The sequence below is a fragment of the Onychomys torridus genome, chromosome 21 (assembly GCF_903995425.1).
Source record: "Onychomys torridus chromosome 21, mOncTor1.1, whole genome shotgun sequence".
Taxonomy (NCBI): domain Eukaryota; kingdom Metazoa; phylum Chordata; class Mammalia; order Rodentia; family Cricetidae; genus Onychomys; species Onychomys torridus.
The window spans coordinates 6,925,943-6,945,889 of record NC_050463.1 but is presented as its reverse complement, the minus strand read 5'-3'; the positions used below and the strand labels follow the sequence as shown (position 1 = coordinate 6,945,889).

At 42.1% G+C, this 19,947-nt stretch overlaps 1 protein-coding gene across 6 annotated transcripts in view; it reads left to right on the top strand.

The window, feature by feature from the left end:
* Window positions 1-19,947, top strand: part of Brd4 (bromodomain containing 4) — an 82,757-nt gene that overhangs the window by 28,426 nt on the left and 34,384 nt on the right. The window lies entirely within an intron of this gene.

Below are 19,947 nucleotides of genomic sequence, written 5' to 3'. Positions count from 1 at the left end.
ACAGAATGGAAGATATAGTTGAGTGCTTGTAATTTAAAATTTCAGTTTGTTGTTGGTCTGTAAGAAAGCAAGTATTTTCACGTTAACCTTGTACCTGCAACTTTGCTTTTAGTTCTATAACTGTTTTTGTTGGGGTTTTTTTTTGGGGGGGGGTATCCTCTAAGGAGGTAATTACGGCATCTGAAAAGGAAGTTTTTTAGTTATTCCCTCTTTTGTTTCCTTTTGTTATTAGATTAGTTAGGACTTCAACACAATTTATAGGACACCCTAGCTTGTTCCAGATCACAAAGGGCAAAAGCCTGTGTAGTTCCTCAGTATTAAGAATCTTGTGAATGTGATACAACAATCTGTCCACTTTCAGAACATTGAGGAAGATCACAAGGAGGGCAGATGCAGGGTTGTAGAAGATGGGGTAAGCCGGTGCATTCAAAGAGATCTTATGTGGAATGTCTCAGCAAGAGAAATAGGGAAACTTAGTGTCCCTGATCCTACCACATGCTGGATGCACTGAGGTGTTAGGCATACGGTCTATAGACCCTAGACTTACACTGGCCTCCCTGGACAGTGAAATGTTGTCTGAGGTTGACAGGTGCTACCTAAGTTCAGCTTTAACTCTATGCTTAATTCCTTGGATTGTTGCCCCCTTTCTTGGAACTTCTAATTGGTAGCAGAGTGGGAAAATATAAACAGCAGAGGTGAAAGAATGGTGTTGAGTGTTTGTGGAGTTAGACATGCTGGTTTGTTGACTGAATGGCCTTTCTGGCATGGAGCCCTCTTGCCCGCCTGTCTCTGTTCTTGACTGCCATACTTCACCACTCAGGGACCAGGGTCCCACAGTCTGCCAGTAGCTAAGTCTGACATGGAGCTTGGATATCAGCCGGCCCTAGAGCCCTGGGCTCTGAGGGGATCAGTGATTTTGTTCATTTTGGATTAGTGCTGGCATCCAGCCGTCATTGCTGCATTCTTCCCTGGGAACCTGGCAGAGGAGTCTCAAAAATTGACTCAGTCTGCTCTTGGAAACACAAGCCTGCTCTAGGTTGTTAATTGTTTCTGGTATATTGAGAAGGCTTCTACAAAAACAGTAGGAAAAGGGTGGGGGTGATTATCACTAGATTTCCAGACCAGTCCTATCATCCTGCCCCCTTTTCTATTCTCCTCATCTTCCAGCCAACAAGATAGCTGTGTTCCAGTTTTGTTCAAAACTGGTAATGAAAAGGCCTTCCTCTTTTCTCATTCCTATGTTTGCTTTTGGACTGGACAAAACAGTGGCTTTAAGAAAAATCTGCAGGGTTGGGGATTTAGCTCAGTGGTAGAGCGCTTGCCTAGCAAGCACAACAAGGCCCTGGGTTCGGTCCTTGGCTCTGGCAAAAAAAAAAAAAAAAAAAAAAGAAAGAAAGAAAGAAAGAAAGAAAGAAAGAAAGAAAGAATCTGCATGCAAGGGTTTATCCACTGAATTGCATTGTGGTTCTCCAGTCTAGAGACTTACTTGATCTTTCCTCAATGAACTGTATAGTCAGGCCTTTATCAGAATATGGCTGCAGAAATGTGGGGAAAGAGAACATTATTACACTTAGTCATATCCACTCTGTTTTGCTGAATACAGAAATGTTTAGTTTTGGTTTATGAGGAAATTGTTGCCAAGTTAAATTGTGAAGATTTCTGGTGCGTCTAGCATCACTCTCTTATTTCTTCATTGTTCTTGATTATGCAGTAGTTCAGAATCATGGCTTGAAGGTTAGAGTCATCAGGAAAGGTTTTTTTGAAAATATGCTTGCCGAGTGGTGGTGGCACAGGTCTTTAAGCCCAGCATTCGGGAGGCCAAGGCAGGTGGATCTCTATGAGTTCGAGACCAGCCTGGTCTACAAAGCTAGTTCCCAGACAGACAGGGCTTTTATACAGAGAAACCCTGTCTTGAAAAACAAACAAAAGAAAGGTGGGGAACTACAACACTTGGTACTTGCCAGGGACCCCTTTATTGAAATATCTGGAGAGGAACCAAAGCATCAAAAACTGTAAAGGTATTCTAGATGCTGCCGTCTGTGTAGTAATGCACACTACTGCTTTCTAGTCTTACCCCTGGGTCAGGAACTGAGTCATAAATCTAAACCCACAGTCTTGTGAGGCAAGATACATATTGGGTAAGTTGTACTTCTCTGGACTTTTAATACTTGCTACAACATTTCTCTTGTTGAGCATCATTATTAGTTTGAAGATAATGAATGGTAGTTTGGTTTGTTATGACCTACTTGAAAGTTTTGACTGTACTTAAACTCATGAAATCTGAGAAATTGAATTGTTACCACCTTCAGTGTTGAACCCATTTCTATTGGTCATGAATGGACACTTTACTTACTTTATCTATCTATCTATCCATCCATCTATCTATCGCCTCTTGTATCATTGCCACCTCAATAGTACTATTTACAGTAGTCATGGAGGTGCAAAAGTGTTAGGCTAGCTTGGGCTTCATAGTGAGGGCCTCTTAACAGAATTAAACAGCAGAAACAACCTTAAGTGTCCATCTTTAGGAAAGGTGAAGAAATACGCAAAAAGTATTTATACCCTTATAGCCACAGTATTATTATTTAGACTTGAAGGAGATTGGCACATGTTATGTAAGATGAGTGGATCCTGAACACATTATACCAAGTGGAAACAGCCAGATATAAGTAGACAAATAATGATGCTGTTCTACATATACATACATATATTTCTAAATATACAGAGAAGATATTTGTGCAGTCATATAGACAAAAATAGAACAGCAGTTTCCAGGACAGAAGGAGTGAGGAGTTACTGTTTAGTGCCCAGACTTTGTGTTGGATGATGGATAAGTTTTGAGGAAGGATAGGAATGATGACTGTACAGCAGTGAAAATGTCCTTAGCACTACTGAGTCATATGCTCTCACTGTGTAGCCTAGCCTAGCCTATCCATAGAGAAATGCCTGCCTCTGTCTCCTGAGTGCTTCAATGAAAGGTGTGGATGGCACTCTTCCCCAAACCATATATTTTAAAATTGGTGTTTTGAATTGGTCAATGACTATATTTATCAAGGATTATAGGCTTTTATATCTTCTGTGACAATTAAATTTTGCCTGAATTTTCTTTTTGTGAAACAGCATAGCTGGTATTGAATTGTTGCTTACTGATACCTTTGACTGTTCCTCTCCCCTATCATTTGACTGTGTTTATTTATAATCTGGTGTCCTGGGAACTGACCTTCTCTGTTCCTGGACATTGTAGTGCCCATGGCCTCTAGTTTTGGGGCAATATTATGAGGTGCAAATGATCTGGAATTCTATCCACCCACCCTGGTGAAATTAATAAGTTAAGCTCTGTGTTTTAGGCCTGTTTTTTAGTTCTTGTTCTTTTGTGGGTATTTTGAGGTAAGGGTATTTGTTGTTTGCTTTTTTGTTTTAGATAGGGCCCAAGCTAGTCTTAACTTTCCAAGAAGCAGGAGGGAAGGGTAAGCTCCCAAGTATTAGAGACTGCAGGCTTGGTCTGAATGCTGTTATTTTGCACAGTGCTGCCAGTAGCCTCCTTGAGTTGTTGGCATTGGCAACGGACAGCTGTTGATCACAGCTTCCCAGGTGTCCATGCAGCAAGATGGTCTTGGCCATATGCTCCCTTTTAAGCCTCCTTGGAGGGGTACATGTTATTATATCTACCTAGCTGTGAATAGAGAGATGTCTTCCTGTAGTCCTCTCAAGTTCAAAATTGTGTGATACCACACTAGAAATATTCAGTTTTGGGGATATTTATTTGTGCTTCTTAAACTCCAGAGAAATGTTTTATTTGCCCATAGTGACTTCCTTAGTCAAGCCATTTTCTCTGTAGTATACTAGTTTAATGACTGGCTTCTTAGTTTCATCATTTCCAGAAGTAAAGAGGCCTTTCAGGGCATAGATAAGTCACCTGAGTCTGCAGCCCCAGATGGTTTTGAAATGAAACTCTTGATTTTATTTCAAAGTGTTTCCTTGAGTACTGATTCTAGGTGATTGTAGCTGAATTCTTTCCCTACCCTGCTCTGCTTTGTTGCGATGGGGGGCTGAGTGCTGGATGTGCTGACCCTTTCACAGGTGTCACATCAGATATTTATGTTATGATTCATGACAGCAAAATTACAGTTATAAAGTAGCAACAAATAATTTTATAGTTGGGGGTCATCACAAAGTAAGGAACTGTATTAAAGGGTTGAAGCATTAGGAAGGTTGAGAACCACTGGCCTATGTGATTAAGCCTTTCTTTGAACTCTTGTCTTCCTGTCTCACCCAGCAGTTCTCAACCTGTGGGTCACAACCCAATGAGAGTTGTCAAAAGACTCTTTCACGGGAGTTACATATCAGATATCCTACATATCAGATATTTGCATCACAATTCATAACAGCAGTAAAATTACAGTTATGAAGTAGCAATGAAATAATTTTATGGTGGTGGTGGGGTACCACAACGTGAAGAGAACTTAAAGGGTTTCAGCATTAGAAAGGTTGAGAACTACTAGCCTAAACCTCCAGTAGGCTCTAGCTGAAACTAGTTGGGTTTAAAATGGCTGTCAGAATGACTGCCAGACAATTTAACTTCCTTATAATTCTGTCTTCATGTTAACTGATAAACCTACCCCAAGTATCAGTTGATGAATGCCATGCCTCTGTTGAAATGGAGGAAAGTGATAGCACCTGAATTCCTAGAGAATTTCCAGCTTTCCTCAGACGATGTGAAGAGTCTTTTTTCCCTTTATTAGAGTGCCCCTCCTCATTTATTTTATTCTACACCCGTAACTTCCCAATCTCTTGAGGTTGAGAATGACTTTTTCCTTTTGTTATTGGCAGAAATAAAAGTTCCACTGTTGGGTCCATAGTTTTCAAAGTGAAAAAAGGATTCAGTTTGGGGGGTTAAAAAACGAGAGTAAACTGGGTGAGATCAATTTATTCATAGTGGCTTCTTTCTTTGTCTTTCCTTCCTAATTAAAGATAGAACATACTGGTGAGATGAAAATTCTGACTGGTTAGTTCAGAAGCTACCATTCCGCAGTGTTTAGGATTGCAGTGTTTATTTGGGGGACACCCTATCTCCAGAAGGGATTACATATATCTGAAAATGTAACTGTATTAGCCTCTGGGTTCTGTCATTGTAAACTGCTTCAGAGGGTGGGATTCAGGTAGATCAGATAACACCTTAACTCTTCAGAGGAATCAGTAGGTAGAATAGCAAGCACAGCATGTGTGTGCAGTCACCACAGTTGTAATGTAGGTTTGGCTTAACGAATTGTCTTGTGCAAAGTAATAGATGCTCTTGTTTGTCCTTAGCCTTACAGGTGGTGATGTGGCTGTTGAAGAATGGAAGCCGTGCTTAAGACTTCATAGTCAAGATAGGTAGTTAATCTGGAGCTAGCTTCAGATAAGTTTGTGTGTGAATGGGGTGCTCCAGAAAGTTAGGTTGATTATGGCATTCCATTTATTGTAGTATATGGAGGAAATGAGAAAAGGTTAAGAACCACAGAGCCTCAGCTGAGAAAGCCATAACAAAAACTCCATTTTACCTGACCAGGCTTTCTTATTCCTTTGCTCCCTCCTCTCCCTTTCTTAGCATCTACTTTATTTCTGATGGCCTGTCTTTGTGAGGCCATGAGGACAAATGTTTTTGTATCTATCTTAAAAGTTTTGTAGTGCAACAAAGTATGTAATAAGTTATTTTGTTGAGTGGCTGAGTGGGAAATCCAGTTTTCAACCTAATCTAGTAATAAACAGTTCAAAAGACAGAGATATGTGACTGAAGTCATCTCCAGGCCTGCTAGTGCTCCTTGACCAGCCTTAACCAAGAGTTACTATGCAGCCCCATTCTTTACCTTTCAAACAACTTTTTTTTTGTAGGGAGGAGGCCGTTAGAGCCGGAAGCGATCTTTGTTTGTTAGTGATTAGGTAGTTGTAAACAGACTGCAGGAGCAGCTTGCACCCTTACCCCAACTCATTGATTGGGGCTTTTATGGTGTTCGTTGTGCCATGGTCCTTATTTTCCATCCAGGTCCTACTGGAGTAGTCGTATATATCCTCTATCTCTGTAACTGAAGATTTCTTCCCCTTTTGGTGGTACTGGGAATGGAACCTGGTGCTTTGTAAGGTACAAGTAATCTGCCATCTGTTTTATACCCCAATACCAAGAACATCCCCTTCCCCCAAAAGGGGGTTTCTCTTTGTAGTCCTGGCTGTCCTGGAACTTGCCCTTGTAGAGCAGGCTGGCCTTGAACTCAGATTTTCCTGCCTCTGCTTCCCAAGTGCTGGAATTAAAAATACTTTTTAAAGCCTCAAGATTGGTCTTTGGTTTGAAATCAAGTCTTTAGTAGATACATCTAACAAACTAGCCAATAATAGACAGTGAGCCAACTCTAGGAGGGAACTTGTGTGTAGGAGTGTTGGGGGTATATTTTTATAAATATGTCTTAGAACAAAGAAGAAACAGTAGAAAGATGAAAACATTGTATTGGAGAGGGAAGGAGATGTGTGGATTCTGGTAATTCAGACTCTAGGACGGAACTAAAGCCGGGTGGTACAGAATATGGTGGCCCAAGAGGGGAAGACAACCCACTTGAGTCAGATTTGCCTAGATTCTTCTGTGAGCATTCTTTGAGGGGGATATTCTGGGTTGTACTGCACCCATTTATTATTAAAAGGATGTACGTTTGATTCTTCTTCACCACCCATAGTACGTTTCTTCACCTGAAAGTCTAATGGATTTGAAGCCATTTCTATGGCAACTAGTGAACTCCAAGGGAGCAGATTCTATTTTTGTATCTAGCATGATAACAGGATTAGTGAAGGCACATCTAAAATTCTGTTGTAAGCCAGTGCTGATTTTTCTTTGAAGAGAATTGAGCTGACACACTATGAGTTTTTAAAAATTAGCTACTTCTTTATCACCGTATAACCCTGAGACTCGCCATGTAGAGCAGGCTGGCTTTTAACTCAGAGATGCCCCTGCCTCTGCCTCTTGGGTGCTGAGATTAAAGGCATGAGTTACCTACCAGGCCTGGGTAGCACAGATTTTTTTTTTTATTTTGACCAACATCTTTATATCCTTTAGTTTAGTTTTTGTTTGTTTGTTTGTTTGTTTTGAGCTGCAACTGAAGTTTTTTCCAGTCCTGGTCAGGACAAATCTGTCTCATCCACTAGTCCCGCAGCCGCTCAGACCCAACCAAGTAAACACACAGAGACTTATATTGCTTACAAACAGTATGACCATGGCAGGCTTCCTGCTATCTAGTTCTTCTATCTTAAATTAACCCATTTCTATTAATCTATACTTTGCCATGTGGCTCGTGCCTTACTGGTACTTTACACCCTGCTCCTCATGGCAGCATCTCCTCCACTCCACCTTTCTGTTTCCCCAATTCTCTTCTCTGCTAGTCCCGCCTATACTTCCTGCATGGCTATTGGCCAATCAGTGTTTTATTTATCAATCAATCATAGCAACATATAGTCACAACATACAGGATGTTCCATAGCATGAAGTTCCACTCAAGTGAAGCTTCTTGAGATAGAAAGGTAGTTAGTTAGTTGCCAGGGACTGAAATCAGGGAAGTAGGGGATTTGTGTTTAATGGATGCAGGACGGAGAAAGTTAGAGATGTGGTGTGGGTGGTGGTTATATAGTAATGTAAATGTACATAAAGGTTTTAGCATTTATTCATTCATTCGTTTGTTTGTTTGTTTTTTCAGGACAGGGTTTCTCTGTGTAGCTTTGGTGCCTGTCCTGGATCTTGCACTGTAGACCAGGCTGGCCTTGAACTCACAGAGATCTGTCTGGCTCTGCTGGGATTAAAGGCGTGCACCACCACCACTGCCAGGGATTAGTATTAGTTTAAAACGGAGAGGTGGGTTAACATAATGGCTATGCCTGTAATTCTAGCACACTGGGGGAGGCTCAGACAGGAGGATCATGATTTAGAGGCCAGATTGGGGTACCGTTTATCAATAACCTCCATAAAGGGTAAGGAGGGCTGGCTTGGTGACTCACCTTTAATCCTAGTGCTGAGGACCTCTGAGTCTGATGCCACCCAGGGCTATGAAATGAGGCCATGACTAAAAAACGGGATTTGGGCCTTGTCCTTTTAACACCACAACAGCCTTATTCATTCATTCATTCATTCATTCATTCATTCATTCATTCGCTTGCTTGCTTGCTTTGTCTGTCTGCCTGCCTATCTGTCTGCCTGCCTGCCTGTCTGTCTGTCTAGTTCATTTGTTTTTCAAAGACAGGGTTTCTTTCTGTGGCTGTTCTGGACCTTGGTCTGTAGACCAGGCTGGCCTGGAACTCACAAGATCACCTGCTTCTGTCTCCCAAGTGCTGGGATTAAAGGCGAGTGCCACCACCACCTGATCTCTAGTAAGCAGCTGGTTTTTGGTTTCTCAAGACAGGATTTCTTTCTCTGTAGTCTTGGCTGTCCTAGAACTAGCTTTGTAGACGTCTACCTTGACCTCACAGAGATCCACCTGCCTCTGCCTCCCTAGAGCTGAGATTAAAGGCGTGCGCTGCCGCCACCACCACCTGGCTAGTAAGGAGTTTTGTAACAGAAAAATCAACAATGATTTTTTTCCCCCAAAGCGAGATTGTTTTCAAAAATGTCTTCTCCCATTTATACTTACTACATAGTTTTCTTTTAAGTAAGCATTCTGAATTAACAGACATGCACTGCTAATGTTCAATGTGTGCAGCCCTGGGACTTGAATTTGAAAGCTTCATGCCTCTAAGCAACTGCTACATCTACATGCTCATTCCTGACCACATATTTTTGAGTGGAAAAATTTCCTCCAGTTTGAGTTGTACTGTGTGGAGTGCCAAGATTAGGTATGGAATATTAAATGTTTATTAAAATTATTTTGGGGGGTTGTTGAGGAATGCAGGTAATTATGTGAAAGTCAGAGGATAACTTTTGGGAGTTGGTTCTCCTCCTGTGGGTTATGGGAATCAAACTTAGGTTGTCAGGCTTGTACAGTAAACCCTTGTACCCACTGAGCTACTTCACCTCCTCCAACCCTGCCTCTTTTGTTGTTTGTTTCTGAAGACCAGGCTGGCCTAGAAACTTGACGCTTGCCTCTAGACCTAGCCAATAATTTATGTTGTTTTTATAAATAGTGATCACATATTGAAATCTTTTGGACATAAGAGGTTCAGCAAGCAAACTGTTGACGTTACCCCTTTTTATGTTAACGTGCCGTATGAGTTACCATTTCTGTGGATCCACATAGCTACAGTGTCACTGATGGAATTTCATCTCTGTGGTGTTCCACTCTTTCTTACTTTCCTTTCTAGATGATGCTGGAGTCTCTTAGCCTTTGGGGAATTCTTGCCTGGTATCACATTGGTCCTAATGAGATCTCAGGCTGTGAGTAACCCAGTGCTCAGTCTCTGCCTTGCGTCTTGGTGTAGCACTGTGTTGGCTACACCAAGTGTTAAACTAATCTGGAGTGTGATAGATGTGGTAGTCTGTGCCCGGTTTTTTGTTTGCTTTGGGCTAAAAGTTCCTATCTGTGAATGACTTTTTTCCTCTTATTTTATTTGGGGTTTTGGAGTTGGAGCTCGTGTATCCCCAGATACTTCTGAAGCCAAGAACAACCTTGAACTTCTGATCTCTTCTTGACTCTACCCACCCCTGTCCTAGGGTTATAGGTATAGGCACGTGCTACCATGCCAAGATTATGTGACTCTACCAACTGAGCTATGTTCCCAGCCTAACTCTTTGTTACTAATTAGACCCAGGAGACAAAGTAGTCTGAAAGCAGTCTTCATTATGGGTTCTGCCAACTTGGGCGCTCCTGAGGTTCCTCTGGATACCTAGATACACCAGGGAGGGGCTGATTAATTATCATTGTGCTTTCACAGAGACAAGGATGAATGGGAAAGCCCCAAGAGGAAATGAGACGTACCTTACATTACTTGCTTTTTTCCTGTACCACTTCCATCCTCCCTCTTACTAGTTTCTGGGTTGGGATACTTGATTTTTGTGGGTTACGAATAAATAGGAACATTATTTCTTGCAAGGTTGTAGCTCTTGTTCAGGGTTTTCTCTTTTTCTTTCGGAGGGAGGGGCTGCTTTTAACTGTTCTCATTTAAAATGGTGTAGAGTTTAATTCCATTCAGCTCCTAGTCATACTGGAAGTTACTGAGAAGGTGTCAGTTTAAGTGCTAGCATCCCTCTCAGACTGACTTGGTTAGATTTTCTGCACAATAAAAAAAATGGAACAGTGGCTGAGGACTCCCTGGTAGTACATGAAGATGGCTGACTGAGTGGCTTATTTAAGTAAGTGGTGTGTGGAAGTCTGTTTACCTAGGAGCCTCACTGACTATCAAAGGCATCTATGAAGGTGTAGAACTGATTTTTTTCCTATACCGTCTGAGTTTGTATTGGTTGTGAATTTCACTTTGGATTTTCAAGATGGGATTTCTAGTGTAACAGCTTTGGCTGTTCAAGAATTCACTTTGTAGATCTGCCTGCTTCTGCCTCCCGAGTGCTGGACTAAAAAGTGAGTGCCACCGCTGCCTCCCATAAACAACGTTTAGACACTGTCAGCTATCACTGGGTTATTCTTTACTTCCCGCTTTATATGTTGAGACCTCGGTCTTTATAAGCCTGACATTAATTTTGTGTTACTTCCTGTGTTACTTTTACTTCCTTCCCCATCCTGTAGAGTGGGAGTTCATGAGGCAAGGAGAGAAGAGAGTTCACCTTTCCTGGAGCCACTTAAAAGTCCCTAGAAATCAGGGGCTGGAGAGATTGGCTTGGCAGTTAAGATCACTTGCTGTTCTTCCAAAGGATCAGTTAGTTCCCAGCACCCACATTGTGGTTCACCAAATTTATAACTCTAGTTCCATAGGATCTGATGCCCTCTTTGGGCCTTTAAAGGCACCAGCACACAGATGATACATATACCTAGATGCACACAAAACATCCATACACATAAAATAATTTTTTTAAGTGCCTAGAAATCAGCCCATGCAACATGTTTTTAAAATCAGCTTCACACCAGGCATAGTGACACATATTTTTAATCCTAGCATTCAGGAGGCAAAGGCAGGTGGATCTCTGTGATTAAATAGTGAGTTCCAGGACAGTGAGACCCTGGTCCTCGTCGTCTCCCCCCCCACCCACCCAATTATCTTCATAACAAAGAATCATGGTAGTAGTGTTGACAGGCAGACAGACTTAATGGAGTCCAGTGGGTGTTTGTGAAAGGAAGTGAATGACAAAGAAACTAGACTGTTTTTATATATGTGGTGGGTTGTTGGGTGGGCGGCTTTTTAGTGTACATAAACGTAGTCACTCACAGACCTGCTGCCACTGTGCAGCCACCTTCTCCCTGTAGTCCATGCATGTGTCTATGCGTACATCTGAACCTAACATCATTTGAGTTTTCATTATTTTAAAAAACTATTTTATTATTATATAACATTTCCCTTTCCCATTTTCTTCAGAAAGTCTAGAATTCTGTGGAACAGGGCTTACAAACTAGCCCTCAGGCCAGTTGGAGCTTATTCTGCTGTGGCTGGACTTACCTTTTTGCTTGTCTGTGGTTTCTTTCATATTGTGGTAAGAGAAGAAAGGATTATTTTGCAAGACCTATGTCTGTCAGCTAACAGTATTTACTCTGTGCTCCGTTACAGGAGTAGAGTTAGCCCAGCAATCTTGTGTCCATACCAGTGCTTGGTTTGATTTTCACCGCATGTTCCTTATAGAAACATTTTAGATTCATGAATCTTTCTGTCCAGATTGAGCTGTCAGCACCATGATGTAACCTGTATGTGACAGTACAGCTGCTGCTGCTTCCTCCTTCCCCTCCTTTGTTTTTTTTTTTTTTAACTCCCTCCCTCCCCCCCGCCCCCCAGCTGAGGACCGAACCCAGGGCCTTGCACTTGCTAGGCAAGTGCTCTACCTCTGAGCTAAATCCCCAATCCTTGTTTTTTTAAACTGTACACAAGCTGTTTGTCTATCCACTTTGTTGGCAACCTTTCCAGAGAAGAGGGAAAAGTTCAGCTCTCTCATACTCTCAGTGTAGCTGTCCTGCCTGCCTGTTGCTTTCTTCTAAAGGAAAGGCACTAGAATTCTATTGGTGTAGTGTAGTGGTAGCCAGCCCTGGCATGGCCTCTGGTCTTCCTGGCTATAAAAAAGATCTTTGTTGGCCCATGTCCCTTCCAGTAGGGAAGGCAGAACATGAGTGAGTGTATCTCACATTCCTCAAAATGTTGGCTTATCTTCACCTTTACTCCTGGTTCAAGAGAAGAGTCAGGGTCTACAACACTGTAGCGTCTGAGGTAATAGGCCCCAACCTGGCAAGTCCAAGAGACGAGGGGTAGGGTATGTACAAACTGAGCAAAGAACAAAAAAGATGAAGGCTTCTTCTAAGAGTTGCCTCGTCACATAGCCACTGGCCTGGCTCCCGGCAGTGCAGTCTGGCTCATGATATAAGCGCTGTTCTCACCAGCTGAAGAGCTAGTCAGATGGAAAAGTAATCCTGTTTGCACCTCCCCACTGACACAGATTGCACAGTAAACGGTGCTGTCTTCATGAACGGGAAGTAGCCACTGCTCTAGGACCAGGAGAGGAATGGGCCTTCTCATACTCTGTTGTATTTCAGCAAAGATATTCCTAGGACAGGGTAAAATGTGCTGCAACTTGACTAGTAATGAGAATATGTGTGTGTTTAATTTTTTTCTTTTCTTTTTGAGATTATAATGTGATTACATCATTTCTCCCTCTAGTCCCTTGTAGTTAGAGTTTTCCTGCCTGGCCCAGTCAGGACAAATCTCTTACCCGCCAGTCCCACAGTCGCTCAGACCCAACCAAGAAAGCACACAGAAACTTATATTGTTTACAAACTGTATGGCCGTGGCAGGCTGCTTGTTATCTACTTCTTCTATCTTAAATTAACCCATTTCTGTTAATCTGTACTTTGCCACATGGCTTGTGGCTTACCAGTGTCTTTACATGTTGCTTCTCATGGCAGCGGCTGGCGGTGTCTCCTCCCAGCCTTCCTCTTCCCAGCCTTCTCCTCTTCCTTGTCGCGCCTACACTATCCTTCCTGCCTGGCCACTGGCCAATCAGAACTTTATTTACACAGAGCGATATCCACGGCAGTCCCTCCTATAAGCCCCTCCTTGCTCTCTTTCAGATTCATGGCCTTTTAAAATTGATTGTGTGCACACATGTGTATACATATGTATTTTTAAATATAAATAAAACCTGCTCAGTATATGTAAAGTTACTTTTATGTTTTCAAGGCTGACCATTAGCTATTAGTATTAGATAGCCAATTGGTGTACTTTTCCCTGACAAATACTATTTCTCCCACTCTCAGCATTTTTAAGTGCTTATAGTTCTTTGTGTAGGGGTTGAGGCTTTGTGATCCCTCCTCTCACCCACTTTTAGCATGTCTGTTGTTGTCTTTGTTCATCTCTTGTTTAGGCTGTTTTGTTGGTGAGACATTATGAGTATGGCTTCTGACATTACCAGGAGACAGTCTCACATCAAGCTCCTGATCCCCCAGCTCTTACAACCTTTCTGCCACCTCTTCAGCAGTGTTCCATGTGCTTTAAGAAAGTACAGGAGTGTTTTTAGATGTATTCGTTGGAACTGGTCTCCATAGTCTGCATTTTGATTGGTTGTGGTTTTCTGTAATGGTCTCTGTTGCAAAGAGAAGTTTCCTTCATGAGAAGCGAGGACTGTACTCACCTGTGGGAATAAGGACAAATATTTAGAATGTAGTTAGGGATTATGCTGGTTTAGTTAAAGTGGTGGATGTAGGTTCTTCTCTCAGATGTATGACTTCACAGCCCTTGGTAGTTGGCTAGGTTTCTAGTACCAAGAATAATTTCCCTCCTGTTGAACAGGTCTTCAGTGCAATTAGAGAGCTGTGGGCTACCACCAGGTATTTGTGCTGTGCCTGCTGATCATCGTTGTGTTTTGTAGGAGTCAGACCTAGGTAGGGCTGTTGGTTGCTTCCCTTCTTTGGGAGCTCGCATGGTGCCTTCTGGTACTATGAAAAGCTAGTTCTAAGTGAGGCAGCGTTCAGGGGACTCTGTGCCCTGTGTCTGAAGGGCATGATGTCTTCAGCAATAGGAACTTTCTTCATCTCTCCAGAACAGCCTAAGGCATAGCAATAGCATGCATGTTGGAGAGTCTCCCAACAAACAACTCAAAAGAGGGCTTCTCATGCCTAGTGTTGGAGCTTTTGTTAGGTTGTCTTTGGCTCTAGGAGGGATCCCCAAATAAAATATCATTTAAAATAATGTTTGTATTTATACATAAACATAATAAATGTTAGTTTTTTAGGGAATAAATTAATACTGTTTCATTATGACTCTTTCAGTCTTACTGTTATTTCACCCTCCTTCTGTATTTTTCTTTGTCCTCTCTCCCTAAGTACTCGTTACACACTTCCCAGATCAGATCACTTACACCCTGCTATTCACCTCTATTGTTCCCCCACTCCAGGATCTGTGAGTACATCTGAAGACTTGGACTAAGAGCCTCCAATGAGAGAGAAGATGAAACACTTGTCTTTCTGGATCTGGGTTACCTCACTTTATGATCTTTTGTAGTTCTATCTATCTGCAAAGTCCTTGTTTCATTTTTCTTAGTTTATTTTTGCCAACATCAGTGCCCCCATACCTCTTTTGTTTTGGTCTGTGGTAGACTCTGTCATTGTCCCAAATGTTTTATGCAAGTACCGTGTCCTCATAGAAAGCTGCTCTCCCACATTTTAAGGATATGAGTGAATTTGAATGTATTTTTCCCATGGGTCTGGGGCCAACCACATTGGCCAGTAGGAAACAAGTGTAAGCTATATCCTTTCAGGCCTCTTCTTGTACCCCAAGCTTCAGCAGGGAATTATGCGTCACATTTTGCCTATAATGATGTCCAACTCTCATTGCAAACAGATGACCAGTTACCACAAGGTATCTCAGTTCTGATTTATTTATTGGGGTTGAAAATATTTGGAATTAGCACAACTAGAAATCTGACTTGAGCTCCAGCTGGTGAACCATGTGATGTTTGGATACCTCTGTAGTGAGGGCAGGCCCTCTGAGGTGTAAAGTGCTGTCAGCCAAGGCAGAAGCTCATGGTTATTGCTCCTATGCTTGTTGTGGTAACTAACTAAATCAGAGCATACCAACTACACACCTCCACGTGACCTCCATTTGCTGTGTTGTCATGGGTATCACAGTGAAGATGATGCCACTGTTTGACTTGTAAGGTTTCTGAGGATTAAACTAATAGAGCTCAAGTCTGTAATCTACAGATACAGTGACTGCTTTCAGTCTACTAGCTCTCATCTTAACTGTTTCTTACCTCCCTGGCATGAGAAGCTGAGTCTGACAGGACAGGACAGAATTGAGGACTTACTGGAGTTTCTAGTGGACTAGGAGACTGGAACTAGAGAAACAAAATGTGTCTGGTCACACTCACTCAGTTTACTGAACTTCTTGGCAATGGGCATACACACATTGTGCATCAGCTATTCTCTTCTTTTTCTTCCTTTCCTTTCCTTTCCTTTCCTTTCCTTTCCTTTCCTTTCCTTTCCTTTCCTTTCCTTTCCCTTCCCCTTCCCCTTCCCCTTCCCCTTCCCCTTCCCTTTCCCTTTCCCTTTCCCTTTCCCTTTCCTTCTTCATATGGTTTTACTGTGTAGTCCTAGGCTGTCCTAGAACTCTCTCTGTAGACCAGACCAGACCAGGCTGGCCTCCAACTCAAAGGTTCCCCTGCCTCTTCTTTCTGATTGCTGAGATTAAAGGCATGTACCACCACCTCTGAGCTATCAGCTGTCCTTAAATAATCTTATCACAATGGTAAGAGGGGAGATGGTATCAAAGAATGTCCTTGAGGGGACTGGAGAGATGGCTCAGAGATGAAGAAAGAACACTGGCTGCTTTTCCTGAGTTCAATTCTCAGCAACCACATGGTGGCTCACAATCATCTATAATGAGATCTGGTGCCCTCTTCTGGCCTGCAGGCACAATATGCCTGCACACAATAAATAAATCCTCTTCTTTTTTTGGAGGGGGCGGGGCGGGGGAGGAGGTCTTTCCAAAGAAGACATACTTAATCAGAAGTTGCTAAACTTTGGGAATTATATATACACATACATATGCACAATTTGTGTTAATGGATATATATATCCAATATTATCCATATTCATTAATTTAAAGGTTCCCAAACTTTTCACAGCTTCTTTAAAAATCTCAAGGTTGGGCATGTGGAGATGGCTCAGAGGTTAAGTACTTGCTACTCAAGCGTGAGGACCAGAGTTCAGATACCCAGAAACCCACATAAATGCCAAGTGGGCACAGTGGCTACAGGGACAAATTGGCTAGCAAGACCAGCATTATCAGTGAGCTCTATGCTTGATTGAGAGATCTTGTCTCAATTAAGGAGGAAGAGCAATTAAAATGATAATTCTCAAAGTCAGCCAAGGGCCTATACACATTCCAACACATGGACATACCCAGCACAAACATACCTGTGTGTGTAAAATAGGTAAGGGTACTCTCTGCCTTTTTCATGCACCTAGGCCAAAGGAAACACTCAGTTTTGTTTATTATGCAGGTACAAACAACTGAAAGTGCTAATGCCTCAACAGCTGTGTTGCTGTTGAAACAAATGAAGTTTTTTTGGAAGGAGAATTCTTTGTGTATATAGTTACTTACAAATGGCAGTCTGTTGTAGCCGAATTTCTAAGCGGTCTTATTAAATAAAAAACATGGAGCTGGGATCTGGAGAGATGGCTCAGTGGTTAAGAGCTCTGGCTGCTCTTCAAAAGGTCTTGAATTCAATTCCCAGCACCTGCATTATGGTTGTGCACCATCCATCTATAGTTAGATCTGATGCTCTAATGTAGAAAGAGCATTCATATACATACATAAATAAATGTTAAAAACAAACAAACAAACCACAGAGCCAAATATAGGGGTGAAAGCCTTAGAGATCAGGGAAATAGTGAGATCCACCAACCAACCTTACCTCACCAGCTCTGTAGCTTTCAAATGCCGAGACTTCCTTTCTACCCAGCCTTTTTATTGCCTTGCTGTTCTGCCCTCTTACTGACTCAGCCCAGCTACTTCACTTCCTTGTCACTGCCTGTCTGTACAGACCTCCAGGTCTCTGGTTGGTACTGGGATTAAAGGCGTGTGTTACCACGATTGGCTCTGTTTTCTAGTATGGCCTTGAACACACAGAGACGCTGCCTGCTAAGTGATTGGATTAAGGGCTGACTTTGTGTTTACTTAAAACACCTTGTTATTTCTCCTGATCTCCAGGCAAACTTTATTTATTAATATACAAAAATCACCACAGTCTGTCTCTCTTAAATGCTATACAGTAAATACAACCTCTCAGAACCAGTGTGGACACCACCTGCTTTTTTTCTGTGATTCTTGCTTCTTATTATAATAATAGAAAGATGTTAAGCTTTAGAAATTACAGCCCCATTGAAAGGAATATACCAAAGCCTAACATGATCAATTTCTTTGTGTTAACAGTGCTTACAGTGCCCTTCTCACTTTAACAAGGTGCCCCTCTTAGGGCACCTTGGCATTAGCACGCCACTGTCCACCCTTGCTTCATCTTTTCCCTTATTTATGTCTCTAAACTCAAAACAAGTTATTATAGGATTTCTTCTGGAACAGATTCAGAATCAGGGCAAGCATTTAAGGTTGAAAATAAGTGGAGTTCTCTCACTATCCTTTGACAACAACTTTTGACCCCCTAGATGGAAAAGTTGGCTTGAAACAGTTGACTTAACTATCAGATTCTCAGCTACCCTTCTGTTTGTTCCTCATAGATGGTGCTGTCTGTGTCTCTTGTCTAGATCACTTCCTCTGTTGTCACTGTACTGATAAGACCCATGACTGCAGACCTCACTGTAGGAATACATGTGATGTGCCTTGCCATCAATACAGTATCTTCTCTCACAATCCATGGCAGGAGTAGCAGCCCAGACTTTTTTTTTTTTTTTTTTTTTTTTTCTTCATGTTATTGTCTGAAGTGTTACTTTGTCAACTCAAAGGGAATGTCAGTTGCTAAATACCCCGGGCTGCTGTGGAGCTCCAGTGAGACTCACTAGCTAAGTAAATGACTCAGTCTGATAGTTACCGCATTGTCCACATGAGTACTGCTTTTCCAGAGCTATGAGACTGAGCCAGAAGCCCCACAGTAACAGTCTTCTGTGTAATAGAAAGAGAGTGACCTCAAGACAGGCTTTAAGACTTTGTGTGTGTGCTCATAGGAAGTAACGGGTGAAGATCAAGGAAGGATGAGGTGCTGGGTAGGAGGTAGGTGCTGTCTGTCTCTCTGTGTGTGCTTTTTTTTAGCAGAGATAGCAAGTAAAAGATGTGAAGGCTACAGGGATGGATGGTGGTAGTCATGTTGTGGAGCGTAGATAATTAAGACCCAGTGAGGATGACATTAAAGGGAGAATTTATTTTACCAAGGGAGGCTGAATAGGTCACCTCTGTGCTATAGGGGAGTCATTTCCTTGCCCCAGGGGCAGATAAGAGGTTCTGGTTGGCTTTCATCATGTTTGTTTTGTTTTTATTTGGGGGTAGGAGTGGATTCTTGAAATTCCCAGAGCATTTCATTCCCAACAGTTGTATACAGGAATGAATGATATTTATTAACAGTGTTGTGGTGGGTGAGGGTGAGAGTCCTAGACTGTTAACCTGTCCCTCTGCTCTGCAGCCCTTCTGCCCTTGCTCACTTGCCACATGCTCAGTACACAGCATCAGGAGAGGGAGGGTGTGTGTGCTTGTTCATCTATGTTTTGTTTGCTTGCTTATTTGAGACAGTTATGTGTTTCAGCTTGGCTTCAACTCATGATCTTGCCTCAACCTCTCCAATTTTGGGATTATAGGCATATCTTAAGCTTTCCAGGGAATTCACATTTTGGTCCTGAACCCATCACTCACTTATCTCACTTTTGGGGTGCTTTTCACAGGCGGCTTGGCTAGTCTTTATCATCAGCCCCATCAGACTTCTGTGAGGCAGCTACACATTTAGTTTCAGCTGTTGGTACCCTTTCACCATCTCTAATGCTGTGTCAGAGAGATACCAGGACAAGGCTTTATTTATTTATTTTTTAAAGGATCTATCTATCTATCCATCCATCCATCCATCCATCCATCCATCCATCCATCCATCCATCCATTTATTTATTTATTTATTTATTTATTTATTTATTTATTTATTTAGTGTGCAGTGGGTGTTCTGCCTGCAGGCCAGAAGAGGGCACCAGATCCAATTGTAGATGGCTGTGGGCCACCATGTAGTTACTGGGAATTGAACTCAGGACCTCTGGTAGAGCAGTCAGTGCTCCCAACCTCTGAGCCATCTCTCTCCAGCCCCAGGACAAGGCTTTATATCCACGAAGCACCCTCCCTCTTCCCACTTCCTAAAAATATTCTTTGGGAACTGGGGATCAGAGGGAAAACTTGCTAGTCCTTGAGCTGTGGTTCATTTATTTATAAGCCTTAGTTGATTTCATTGGGATAGTTAGACAACTATGAACTTTTTGTTTTGTTTTGAGACAGGGTTTCTCTGTGTGAACTTTTTAAAAAAAAATGAGCAGTAACCTTTTATGAGATTTCTCAGTAGCACACATTATTTTAGTAACTGTGAAATGTTCAAAACCAGGTGAATAGGCCTTACTTTCTACTCCTTTCCCCGTTGTAGCCTTGGTCTAAATAGAAGTATTGATTTGACTTTGTGCTTCATAAGCCACAGTTATAAACAAGGGCTTACGAATCTTATCCTGTCATACAAACAGCATCCTCCAAAGGTCTTTAAGTCAGAAAAGGATCATGCAGGTTTATGAGACATAGCTTTATTATACCTTCTCCCTGTGAATTTGATTTCACCTGTTCCTGATCAGCTCTTCCTGACTGCTCTGCTTGTAGCTGGAGTTTTCT